This window comes from Aulonocara sp. 'chitande type north' Nkhata Bay, linkage group LG5, assembly GCF_057382095.1.
Source record: "Aulonocara sp. 'chitande type north' Nkhata Bay isolate Kocher_YH1m ecotype deep benthic linkage group LG5, A_spYH_male_GT1.1, whole genome shotgun sequence".
NCBI lineage: Eukaryota > Metazoa > Chordata > Actinopteri > Cichliformes > Cichlidae > Aulonocara > Aulonocara sp. 'chitande type north' Nkhata Bay.
This window is the reverse complement of record NC_141348.1, coordinates 13269322-13282114: the sequence shown is the minus strand read 5'-3', so window position 1 is coordinate 13282114 and position 12793 is coordinate 13269322. Positions and strand designations below refer to the sequence as shown.

The following is a 12793-nucleotide window of genomic DNA, read 5'->3' as shown; positions in this document are numbered from 1 at the left end:
ACATGGAGATTGGGAAACAGAGTGCAGCGAAGGGGCCTGCTGGGATGGTTTCATCATCGTGCCTGACCCCCCCTGCTGCTGGGAATGGCAGGAGATGGGGGGAGCAGGAGGAGATAGACTCCTCTTCACAGTCAGAGATTTAATTGCACGCAGATTCCATTACCTCTGCACAAATGTCACATTCTCTTCTGATCAGGGGGCACGGCAGCCACTGGCAGTATGGCTGGCAAGCAGCCAGACTATAGTGCAGAAAGTGTTCAGCCAATCAGGGCTCCCGGGGCAGACAGAGGTGAGAAGAGGGATGGAAAGACTACTTCACACCAAAGATATTAAAAAACAAAGGAGAGTCACAAACAGAAAGCAGCAGATGGTGCAACGTTTAAACGGCGCGTGACGTGCTGCATTAACAGATATTAAACAATTTATTGATTTTAGACTGTTGTTATAATGGGGCACTAAAAACTTCTGGACATAACATTCACGAAAACAAAAAGTATGGATTTTTCTGGAAGAAGAAAAGGCTTTTTTTTTTATATATTAAAGCAGTCATTTGTGTTATTCTTTCAGACTAGCAGAGAAACAGCTAATTTTATTATCTCTAACAAAATGCAAACAATTCCCATTATCAAGTTCTGATGCTCAAGGACGTGTCATGTTTTGTCTGACCAGCAATCCAAAACCCAAAGATACAAAGATTTAAGCTACTTTCACAGAAGACTCTGAAAACCAGCAAATATTTAGGAAGCTGTGAATTTTTATGCTTTTATACTCTTTCTGAATTCATCCAAAAATCAGGTGTCAACTATTATTATTCAGTTAATCACCTCACTGTTTCAAGAAGATAATATAAGGACATTTTAAATGGTTGTAATGGCCAGAACAGCTAGAATTACAACTTCACCCTCAAAATGTTACCCAAATCATGGTTAAACTTTTGTATTATTATCCTTCATACTTGAATCGAACAATATCATATCATTGTTTTAAGAGTTTCCATTTAAAAGGTCTGAATTGGGACCTCCAGGAATAGGGGGTAGTGAAGTACCCCTGATTGACTGTCCTGATTCTCCATCTGGGAAAACAGCCACTTACAAGAGCAGCCTTTTTTAAACTGCTGGCAAAATCTGGACAAGTGGGGCAGCAGTTTAGAAGCCTGGGACCAGTCCTCACAGATGCAGAGCTGAAGTTTATTTATTTAAAATAATTGCAATAATGGTCACTAAAATTAGATATTTTCCCCAAAACAGTAAACTCTCTCTGGGACTATTTGTGTCTCTATTATTCACATCTGTGCTTAGTAGCCAGTGAAGCCTAACAGTGAAACTGCTAAAAAACTGACGATATTCTGTTGGGATGTGTTTCAAACAAATTATGGCTTGAAACACGTAAGCCGAAAAGTCACATCTTACAGTGCTTTGAAGACACTTCACAGACAAACAGCAGGCACATTACTGTATGCAGTAAGAGAAGAGTTATAGTGGGAGGACTGACACATACCCTGATCACTGGTGCAGGGTCGACTGGCACGCCATTCCTCCAATCAGACTTCAGCTTACGGTCTTGAAGGCAGGACCACGGGGGTTTCACACAGAGGACACAAACAGAGAGAGAGAGAGAGAAAAGGAAGGGGAAAGATACAAAGATTACAAACAGGAAGTGAAAGGTGGGGAAAGCCCCTACCCCGGTCCGCGAAGCCCACGCGTACAGAAATGACATAAGGAATGTCAAAAGTAAACGTGATGGTCTTCAGCCACAGGTATTTGTTAAGTTATGACACACTGATTCCTGTTGGCATCTCTTGGCCTATATGCATACCAAGTTATCTTCCTTTCATATCAGAACATGCACATAAGAAACTATGACAGGTACACAATGAAAAATATCAAAAGTGTTTGTATCTGTGGTTTATGTCTCACCCTAAACCAGTAAAGATGTTACAATATTCCCTTTGAGTATTTGCAATATCAACATAACAATACGCTGAATTGATTTTATACAGCGTGTACTTTATAATATGTAAATGTAAAAAAGAAAAACAGCAAAGAACATGACCAAATCGCACAACAAAATAAGCAAGGTGACACAAAAGGATAATTAAGGTTGTGTAATAGGCGTTAATCACCGTCGTGATATGACAAGAAAAATGCCACAACTCTGAGTGGTTTGATGAGTGTAAAACAGAAACATGAGTAACATATTTTATATTACTGTATAGTCTTTGACATAAATGTCACAGCACTTGTACATTCCAAAATAGCTTGTAACACGACACGCATGTAGTTTATTTAAAAACCTGTTTAGCTCAAAAGCATTCATCTGTAGCCAGATAAACAAGTGGAAAGAGGCTAATGACTTCCATATACAACTCAGATCATGCAAATGAGGCTGCATAACAGATTACATCTGGTTTTGTCCCTGTCACAGGAGTCACGGCTGCATGTGTGGCTTGTTGGCCCATGATATATGTGTGTACATGTTTGCTGTTTAATGTGGCTGTGTCTCTAGCAACACAGCAAAGCAGTGCAGCTCCCAGTTAATTGGCCTGCTCTATGAGAAAGTGTGTTAAAAACCAAATCTATAACTCTGTGTGTGGAGCGGTGTAGCTTTCCAACCAGACACAACAAACCACAGCCCAAACATCCCAGCTCTTCATAATTCACCAGTATGGAATTCAACTAACCCCATTAGTGCGACTGCTGTTTCCACAGGCCGTCCACATTCCTGGGCCTACCATTGGCCCAAGATAAGACCCTACTTATTACTCTGTTGCATGCCTGTCATTACTCACAAAAAAATGTTGATCCCAACAGACAGCCCCCCTCATGGATTGATGGCTCCTCTATTGTGTCCCCATGCCCTTCAATTGAAGCACTTGCTTTCAGACGGTCCCCTAACTTCAAGTTTGACGACAGAGGGCAGTCTGTGACTTCGGCCAAGGATTGCTGCCAAGTTTGCCACATCAAAAGTACAGCACTCAGACTTCATGAGAAGATCCAAATAGACTGGGATTTCATGAGCTCTCAAGCGCTCTTATGATTTGATGTTTAAAAAACTATTTGGCCAATAGCTAATAATGATATTTTCCAGTCTTTTTATTTTGTATCTATTTAGTTATCTCTTTGTTCCTGGTAAACAAGGACATCTCCTTTTCGAGAAATAACATACTACTCGACCACAATATCCTAGTAATTTCTGGTTATTTATCTATATGCTAATACTAGTCGGCAGTGCCAAAACTGACCTAAATTCATAATCAGACTATATATCAGTGCATCCATATATCATACAAAAATATCAGAAATAGCTTTCTATGAATGTAACTGAGTAAGCAACTTTATGAGTAAACAACTAAAAGTTATATTTCATCCTCCTCTAGACGTACACTCAAGCTTGCTCTGTCACCCAGGACTATTTAAATCTTCTGACTGGGCAGAGGCCCATGTGTGAACATCACTGCTGCCTTGAATGTGTACTGTGTAAAGTCTGAAATTCAAGGGAAGGGTTCAGTAAGATACATTCAAAGTGAGATGGCTCTCTGGTTTAGTGTAACTTAAAATCAGCTAGAGTCAAGTCACCGACTGGGCCGCAGAGCAGAGACTGGGACACTGGCGGTGAATCGGATCAATGGCCTGACCCATTAAGTCACAGCACTCCCAGCACCTCATTTAATAAGAGGCGATCTTTGGGAACACCCCTAGCTGACCCATGCTACCGGGGACCATTACAAGAGAGTGGTGTTTCAGGACCAACGCCCACTTGACCCGGTAGCGTAAAGACACCGAGGAGATCCACATGATTTAAACTCCTCCCTAAGACGTGCTGACAAGGTTACAGGGTCAACACAGACATTAACAGGTCAGTGTGTGGCCCACTTGGGAACAATTACTCCCAGTCACAGCTAAGTGGACACTTGATTGAACACGACGGAGGCAGGACACACTTCCCACAGATAACAATCCCCAGAGCCATTTAGGATAAAAAGCCCTTGTGATACAGCCTTTATGGACAAAATTCATCTTCCTTTTCCCTTTTAAAAGAATGTGAGAGTGTGATAGAGAGCCATTCTCTGGAAGAGATGAGTCTCTCAAAGCATTACCATTTTCTAGCAATACTAATAGCTGCTTATGACAAAGAAACAATTACAAGGTGACTGGGATTAAAAGCTAAACAATGTTAAGTTTTCATTTTTCTTGCCACACTCAGAATGCCCAAATTTATAAGAGCAGCAAATGAGACCAAAAGTAAAAGGGCTTAAGATGCTGACATAGATTTACTATTTCCTGAAAAATATCTCTAATTAACTATGTGAGTGTGCAGTTTGTTATGATATTCAACCTTTAGCCCACTAAAAGTTTGACTCCTTTCTCACCACAAGTGACTAAAACTTTGCTTCAACTTTAGTTCAAACATCTGGTATGTTACGAGTACACGCACTAGCAAATACACTAATAATGTGCAGCTTTGACATATACTGTAACGGAGAAAAAAACACATATTCTGAGGTATCACTTGCAAATAAAATAGCGCACACAGGTTATGTGGATCTCTGGTAAAATGGTCACTCTTGTCCTATAGTCTCTTTGCACACAAATAGGGCTTATCGATTCCCGAACACATTTCCCCGCATTTGCATAAGCTGTGTGTTGTTTGTGGTATTGTTTCTTTTTTTCCACAGGGTTTGTTTATTTATTTCTCTATGTTAGAAAATCGGTTCCACATTGTCCCTCGATCTGCAGCAGCGGCTGGCGCTGCAGCTGTTAGTTGTTAGTGACTGGAGATGACACAGTTCACCACTTCTCCAAAAAGCCAGCGAGCCTGGAGACCTGCACAGCTGCAGAGTGAGAGGAGAGGAGAGGAGAGGATCTCTCTCCTACTTCTCTATCCCAGCCTTCACCAGTGCATCTTCAATTCACTTTGGAGCCCGGAGAACGAGCCGTGCTAACCAAAGAATTCGGCCCAATGACACAACATTAACCCATTTGTACACACAAAGTGCAAAAGCAACAGGCTCACCAGCTGACCTAATGGTTGTTGTGGCAGGGCTTTATTCCCTGGGACCGTTTTGTAACCAAGTGGGCACCATGTGAATACCATCTGTGTACCACTTATTTAAAGCTGGCAGAGGTCCCGTGGCAGCCAATCTGGCAATGAGAAAAAGGAAATAAATTGCATCATTTACTTAACATGCATTTACTGTTGTACCTGTTAAAAGCCCATGACTAAATTTTTTTTTTTCTGGTGCCACCTTTTTCTTTCAGCCAAAACTGTGTTTTATGCGTGACAAACCGAGCAACTGTCAGCGGGCTGATAAAGGAGGTTTTTCAAGATGTTAACCACATGAAATCACATTTGCCACCAAGTATATTAAGAGCCCTAAATCCATTTACACCAAAGAAATCTCCAAGTGCATTATGCACTTCACAGAACCCATAAACAGACAATAAGCATATTGTAATTATAATGCCAACTCTTTAATTACGTGTGTCATTTGGGAATGGTCGAGCTTACTAATTGTGTGAAAGGACTGGGGGAGGCTAGAAGGAGATCAAGCCTCAGGCCCCAATGAGAACCATATTCCCCACTCTCCAAGCGTGTTAGAAGGCAGAAAATTCAATTGGCATGGTTCCAAAGAAGAACAGTCCAAACAGCCTTAATCAGCAGGGACAAACTCCATGCAAATCATTTACATTAGCACGAGTGGAGAAAGCAGAAAAATATCTGTGGTTTCACTCTCACAACATGAAAGCAAGGAAACTCCTTTGCCTCCTGTAACTTCAGTAACAGGGCTCTTTATATCAGAAACATGCCTTTAGCTGACACCATCTAAAGAAGCAAAAAAACAAACAAAAGGAGGATAAAATACAAGGCGCCTATGTTTACTCCTTATGTGGAGGTGTCCTCAACACAACATCATTAGCATATTAAAACGTTTACCGGTGAAGCAACAACAACAACAACTCTGTGGCTGTAAGTGAATTAGCACTGCATATGTTTTCTTATTTCCCAATACTGATAACGAAAATGTTTAGTAAATAATACAACGCCTGTTAATCGTTCTCTCAATAGTAGCACGTAGCCACCATCTGATAAAAATCATCCATCTGTCATCTGATCAAAAACAACTTGCTAACTGCAAAAATGTTCAGGTGGATTCTGGTGGTGCATTCTACATTATTGTTTTGAAAGACTTCTGACATCAATCACAGGGCAAACCGAATGGAAGTGTCATCACAAACCAAAACATCCTGTACTGAATAATTTGAGGTGAATACTCATTTACCCTTGTGGTTTTATTTGTGTGTTTAAAAAAATCAAATAGAAATATATTTATTTCTGGCAGCTCTAAACTAAAGTTTCTCATCATTTGTCAGCTGACACATTCAACGACACATGCTGATATCTATTCAGTATGAATAAACATTTTAGATGATGCTGCAGGAGTGCTTTGAAACTCATTTTACGGGTGTTTTCACTCTTTTTACTGTAGGCTGTCACAGGAAAATAGTGCATCTATTGCAATTAAATGCTCAAATCTGTGCATATCACCAATTAGAGAAGGAAATATCGTATTTAAAAAGCAGTGGAGAACAAATTAAACAACGTTTTATCTGTTATCTTTAGAGATTCAGGGTTTGTTTGGACATGATCAGAGCCACTTCTGATGTTTACTCCATTTCTTCAGGGGTTTTGCTTGTGTTTTAGGGACTGGAAAGTTTACAGTAAAAATGAAAAATAAAAATAAATAGGTCCATTCTGTCAGCAATAATAGTTTGTTTAGACAAGAACTTCTGTTCTGATGTCAGGAATACAGTGGACCAGAGTCCAGACAAGAAGTCAATTGCCGTGAACAGCCTGTGATACTAACATACGCTGCATATGGCAGTGAATGCGGTGAACAGAGATCACGGAGTGAAATATTCATTCTCTAAGTACAGAGCACCCTGAAAACACTTTGTGAGATGACATCTTCAGATGAATCATCAGCCAAGAAAATGTCAGTTAGACTATGAGAAACTGTCTCCACCATTGTTTACATATTGACTGGCATTATGTGGTTGACCCTGATGAGAACAACTCACAGTCTCCAATGGCATGATCTCACTTGGTGGAAAAAAAGCTGTCACTATGATGGTCACTGGTAGGAGGGTGTGGCGTTGCAATCAATGAAGGTGGAGGGATTTGAAGGCAAAAACAAAACAAATCTATTATTGCTTCTAGAGCATGAAATCATGCATTAGCTAATCCTGTACTGAAACAGTCAATCCTGCATCAGTGATTCTAAAATTTATTGCTCAAATTGTTCTCACCTCTGCTTTTTCCATTGCTCTGTCTATGTGAGGTTGAACTAAACACTTCACTGTGCCCTGGAAGGTCTTTTAAACAGGATCACTATTGATAAAAGAGATCAGAGTGACTGAGTGAAAGAGAAAGCGTAGATGTAGGATTCAGAATTTTCATCTACTATCCATCTCATATTCTAATGCAGCCATTATGCTCTAAAAAGAGACTGCTCATCTATTCATTTTATAGGGCATTTGCAAAAAAGATGACACTGCAAGAGGGTTTGTCAGAGTGATTAAAATTCTTTGAATTAGCCCTTCAATCTCGGCATACAATTGCATATAAAGTACACAGAAATGCACTCAAAAGCCTGGCCCGGCTCCTCTCTGTAGCAGGATATGAAAAGATTGATTTACTCATTTCTCACTATGAGTTGTTTTCAGTGTGAGAAATTGATCGGTCAACACATTAAAACCTTGTACATCATGCACCCCTTATGCACAACATGAAAAGGCTTTCAGAAAAATATCCAATAACTCAAAACAGCTAATTGCTTAAGTTACATTTATAGCATTTACAACAGGTGCAGAAATTTTTAGACAAAAGGCTGTAAACTATAAAATGTAAATTGTACCAGCCGTGAGCTAGAGGGAAAGCAACCATGGAGCATGACACTGAATGTACTTTGATGTCTTTTGCCAGTATCGCTCTTATTAGTCTTACATTTCACAATGTCTGGACTTTTAGTCAGTTTTCACACACTGTAGAAAAGCACGACTTGTGTGAGACCCTGGACCCAAAAGAATATCTAGAATTCCTTTATAATATTTTCTAGAGTACATGTAGATGATTTTCACCTACTTTTCTAATTTCGATTTGACGAGTGTTTCAAAAAGTATGAAATGAAATGATCAAGAGTACAGATACGGATGCAAAACAGAATCACTGCTACAGTCAGGTTAAGCTCACATCCATCCATAGTAGAGCTGGGCGATATGAGATTTTTTCATATCACGATATGTTTTTTTCATTTCAGGCGATAACGATATCTATCACGATATAAGCCAAATAACTATATTTGTAAGATTTAAATGTGCCGTTGCTCACAAGTAAAATGTGAAATAATCAGCAGCTTGTTTTTATTTAAATATTTATTTCCCATAATAAGTTCAACAGGGTAGATGTACTTAAGGAACATGAGACTTTTTCAGATAAATAAAGGCAAATATTGCAAACTACACAAAAGGCAGCCGCTAAAGCGTTTAAGTTTCAAAATAGAACAAACGAAACAGACTACTAAATTGTCAATTCCACTTAAAAACAAAATATTAATTCTAAAAATAAATCTTAGTTTGTGTTACAGAAGAACAGACAAAACTGACTAACTTTTGTCAATATCAAATAAACTGAGAACTAAAAGGAAATTCTCAATCTCTCCTTGTTGTATAGCTTAGCTTTTCAAACAGTTTTAACAGTTACTTTAGTCTGACAAAAGCCGAATGACGAATTAGCGCTTCCAGTCAGAGACTGAGGCTACGTCCACACGTACACGGGTATTTTTGAAATCGGAGATTTTCCGTTTTCGTTTTGAAAAATAATCCCGTCCGCACATAAAGAGAGAAATCAAGGAAAACGCTGCTATGAACATGCCAAAGCAGCAGGTGGCGCTAGATTCCTAACCGTGCAGAAATATTGGCCAATCAGAAGTCTAGAAGCCTCGGTGGGAAAAAGTAAACAAAGCTGGGGCATAGAAGCAGAACCGAGTCGTATGTGTGGACGGACAGTAACTGTGTATATGTAAGCATTTAAACACTGCAGAGAGTAGAATTAACAGTAACAGTATTGTAGAAATTCATTTCACCGAAACAATAACGTGGCGCACAGTGTGACGCATGCACCAGTTCATTGTATTTCCAGACTTGCTTTCGGCACAATTTACAGTGCACGCTACTCTGTTTTTTGTCAGACTTGAAATAGCCGAAATACCTTCACACTACGGAACTTCTATGGCTCTTCCGTTCGACAATCTCTCCGGCGTTGGAACCATCATCTGTTTTCTCTTCGGTCACGCTCGGTTGATTTTTCTAGTCGGCACACTCATTTCCTCCATTACCCGCTGGCTGCTTCCCAAACAAACACACGTGCGGCTTGGCACTTGTGCTGTACGTTACAAGTCACGCGACGTGACGCTGCGGCTGTGATTGGTTCGGCTCTGCGCTACTTAATTTGGATTGGCTGATCTTTTTTTTTTTTTTTTTTTAAGAGGACAAGAGCGGCGAGGTCTATCGCGATAGCTTAATTTCTCTATCGAGTAAAAGTTATATCGCGATACATATCGTTATCGTTCTATCGCCCAGCTCTAATCCATAGCCTTTTGAGTAATCACGCTAAAAATAGAAAAACAAATAAATAGAGAAACAAAACCAATCACAAGCCCACCTTGTGTAGGTGGTTTTAGTAGCACAACAGATGTGAATTATGGTTACAATTCCCCCTTCTATTCCTGTTGAAAAAAAAGTTGCCAGAAAGTGTTTTTGCAGAACGGGAAGTTGAAAGGACATCAATTCAAGTTAAAAACTGTGTGTGAAATTCTCAGCATATGACTTCTTGAGTTATGACGAGGCATTAGTTTCGAGAGGCCTCGACTTTTGGTTTCTGAATTCCAAAATTCAGTCATTTACAGCCTCGAGTCCAAAGTTAAGGAAATTATCCAAATACGTTATGTGATTCTATCAAAAGTATTAAAGGTATATACAGTGAAATGAATAATACATACGTGTGTGTGTTTTGTTTTTGTTTGTTTGTCTGGTAGGAAACCTGGCATGGGAAAAGAATTTGGTTGCTTTTTTTATGCACACTGTTTCAATGTGTTGTAAGCTTGACCGGTACATAAGTCACTATAAACACAAAGTCAGCCTTTGGCGTTCCCAGCGTCACTTTTTGCAGAGACTGCGACCTGAAAGTGACGTGCTGTTCACATCACTCCTTAAGTACACAATTAGACTTTTTCTCATGCTTTTAACTCTACTACCTGGAACAAAATAAGCAACAAATAGGTTTCAGTTCTAGTTTAGTTTCTCTCTGTGACTCACCCACTCATTCTCTTGTTCTGTCTCCATCTTTTTTTAGACCAGCTGCATTACCCAAGTCCCCATTCACATCAACTGCAATTGCACATTTATGAGAGATATTTAAGAGCTTATGTAAATCTTGTACAGAAGCTGATCGCTAAGGTCTGCCTTTTTTTTACAACTACTTTTTGCTGCTGTCTTTTTCTTGCCACCGTAAACACTCATTTTGTTCACAGGTCACGTTTTACAAATAAGCTATGTGCCTGTTGTTCTAGCGTGCTGTTATGTCACCTGAGCACAATGTGCACGTGCACGCTTACTGTCAAGAGAGAAAGCCGACTGGTCTTAGGAAACAGAGAAATACTGCCGTTGAAATGCTGCTACAGCACCTTCTACACGATTCAGACAGCACTGAAGATACAATAAAAGTACATTATTTAAACTACAATACTATATTTTGTTTAATTTTATTAAGAGAGCTCTGTTCCATAAATTATATACCTGAACAAACTGGAAATAAAACAAGCATATGAATAGATCAACAGCTAATTTCATGACACCAATTTCATGAAACGCTATTAGTGTCACCCCCACATACTAAACAAATCAACGAAATGTTTAGACTTATATGATGATATAACAGTACTGTAGCATTCGTCTCAGGATTAACAACTCTGATAGTAACTGTGCAGTATTGACACTGCAGGGTGACAAAGCACTGCATTCAGATTTCAGGGTACAGATTTGACCAAGTTCACCTCCGTTCCATTTTACTGTGCCACTTGCCGTGTGTAACGCTATTACAGGTTGTTAGTGCACTGCTTTGTTTGCTGCCATTTGATTACTTTTTGCAGGATAACCGACAGCCACTGCGGTTGCCGCCTCCCATCGAAAAGGGACTTTACACACGTTTGCAACCTCTGATGCTGAGCCGCTCTGTGAAAGCCACAAATGTATCATACCTGACAAGGATCTCTGTGGATCTCAACTTTACACCTGATAAACACAAACCCGGAAATATTATACAGACTGGGAGTCTAGAACAAGTCAAATATGAGACTAAAATTATTTCAAAACAACTGTGGCTGTAGGAGTGTCAACGTCTGGTTTTTTGTTTCCCGCCGCAATTCAGCAACTTTGTGTAAATTGCAAACTTGCATTTTGAAGAAACGCCAAACTCAGACATGTTTCGCCAATTGGTTACAATGAAATTAATAATAATTGCTTTGTGGACGTGGCTGGGACTTGAGTTCATTGTGGCTTTTTGGTATTTAAAATATTATTGAAAAAACCCTCAATGAAACAACAGCTGAAAATAACGTAAATCTTTTTTCTGGTTTAAAAAAAACATTAAAAAAAACGAGTAACTACTTGAAACTGGCAAATACTGTCGCACACAATGGAAATATTAAATAGGAAATTATACACTGTTTTCCCACAATCTCCTTTTAAATTTTTCATTATTATCTTGCTATTCATATGTTAGTCATTTAAATGTAAATTATTTTATTACAATTAACATTATTTTAAAAAACTGGGTGTAGACTTCATTCAGTTTGTCTAAATTCATTTGTGACAGTATCATCTGAAGACACTATACTGTGGTAAAATGTAACTTTGTGTAACTTTGCTTTGTTTACAAAAAAAAAAAGGAATGATGCATAAAAAAATATCATCCAGTACTACCAAAGTTAGCGATATCAACAAAACTACTTTAATCACAAAAACAACAGTGTTTATCTAGTCAGCACATGCAGCAAATGGCTATCCACATTATCTGCTTCAACACATAATTCCAGCCCTGGCTAATCTATTGACCAAAATGATTAAAGAAATAACTCCTGTGAAAATAACCATCTCCAACTGAGTGGTTTGGGAATGGAGCCCCACCCTGTTTACAACACTGAGAACAAAAACAAACTCCCTCCAAGGAGGCCAGGCAAATGCAAGTCACACACTCCAACCAATACAGGCAAACAACAACAACATCTGAGGATCTACTGGGAGAGCGGGCTACCAAACAACAGCAGCCTGCACACAAACAAGGTGAGAGTTTCGAACTGTCAGAGGGAGTGAACTGGAGACTGAAAGAAAGTCTGTGTGTTTGACAGAGAGAGAAAGCGAGACTCGGTGTGAAAGTGGAATTGAGTAGCAAAAGAAAAGTCAAATACCACCCGCGCCGCCCCAGTCTCAGGTCAACTGAATCATCAGGAGTCAGGGAAGATACCGTCACCGCTTTCCATGAATAGCTCACAAAACCACATCAGAATGACTTCACCGAAGCAAAAACAATAGTTTGAGAACACTCTTCCTCAATATCCAGGGGACTCTGAATGAAGAAGTAATGAATCTCAGTTAACAAGGCCATTATCAGTGAGAGAGCTACATCATCCCGATGGACTACGGATCCATAAGGCCCTTATGTCCACTGGCCTTTTATT

At 39.4% G+C, this 12793-nt stretch overlaps 1 protein-coding gene across 10 annotated transcripts in view; it reads right to left on the bottom strand.

Moving 5' to 3' along the window:
* foxp1b (forkhead box P1b) overlaps positions 1-12793 on the bottom strand; it is a 154956-nt gene that overhangs the window by 135190 nt on the left and 6973 nt on the right. For 8 of the 10 annotated variants that reach the window (XM_086291390.1, XM_086291401.1, XM_086291392.1 and 5 more), the window contains exon 3: positions 1498-1559. The exons of the other annotated variants lie outside the window; for them this stretch is intronic. The gene's annotated coding sequence lies outside the window, so the exon portion shown is untranslated. The remainder of the gene's footprint in view (positions 1-1497; positions 1560-12793) is intronic. 10 annotated transcript variants of the gene reach the window in all.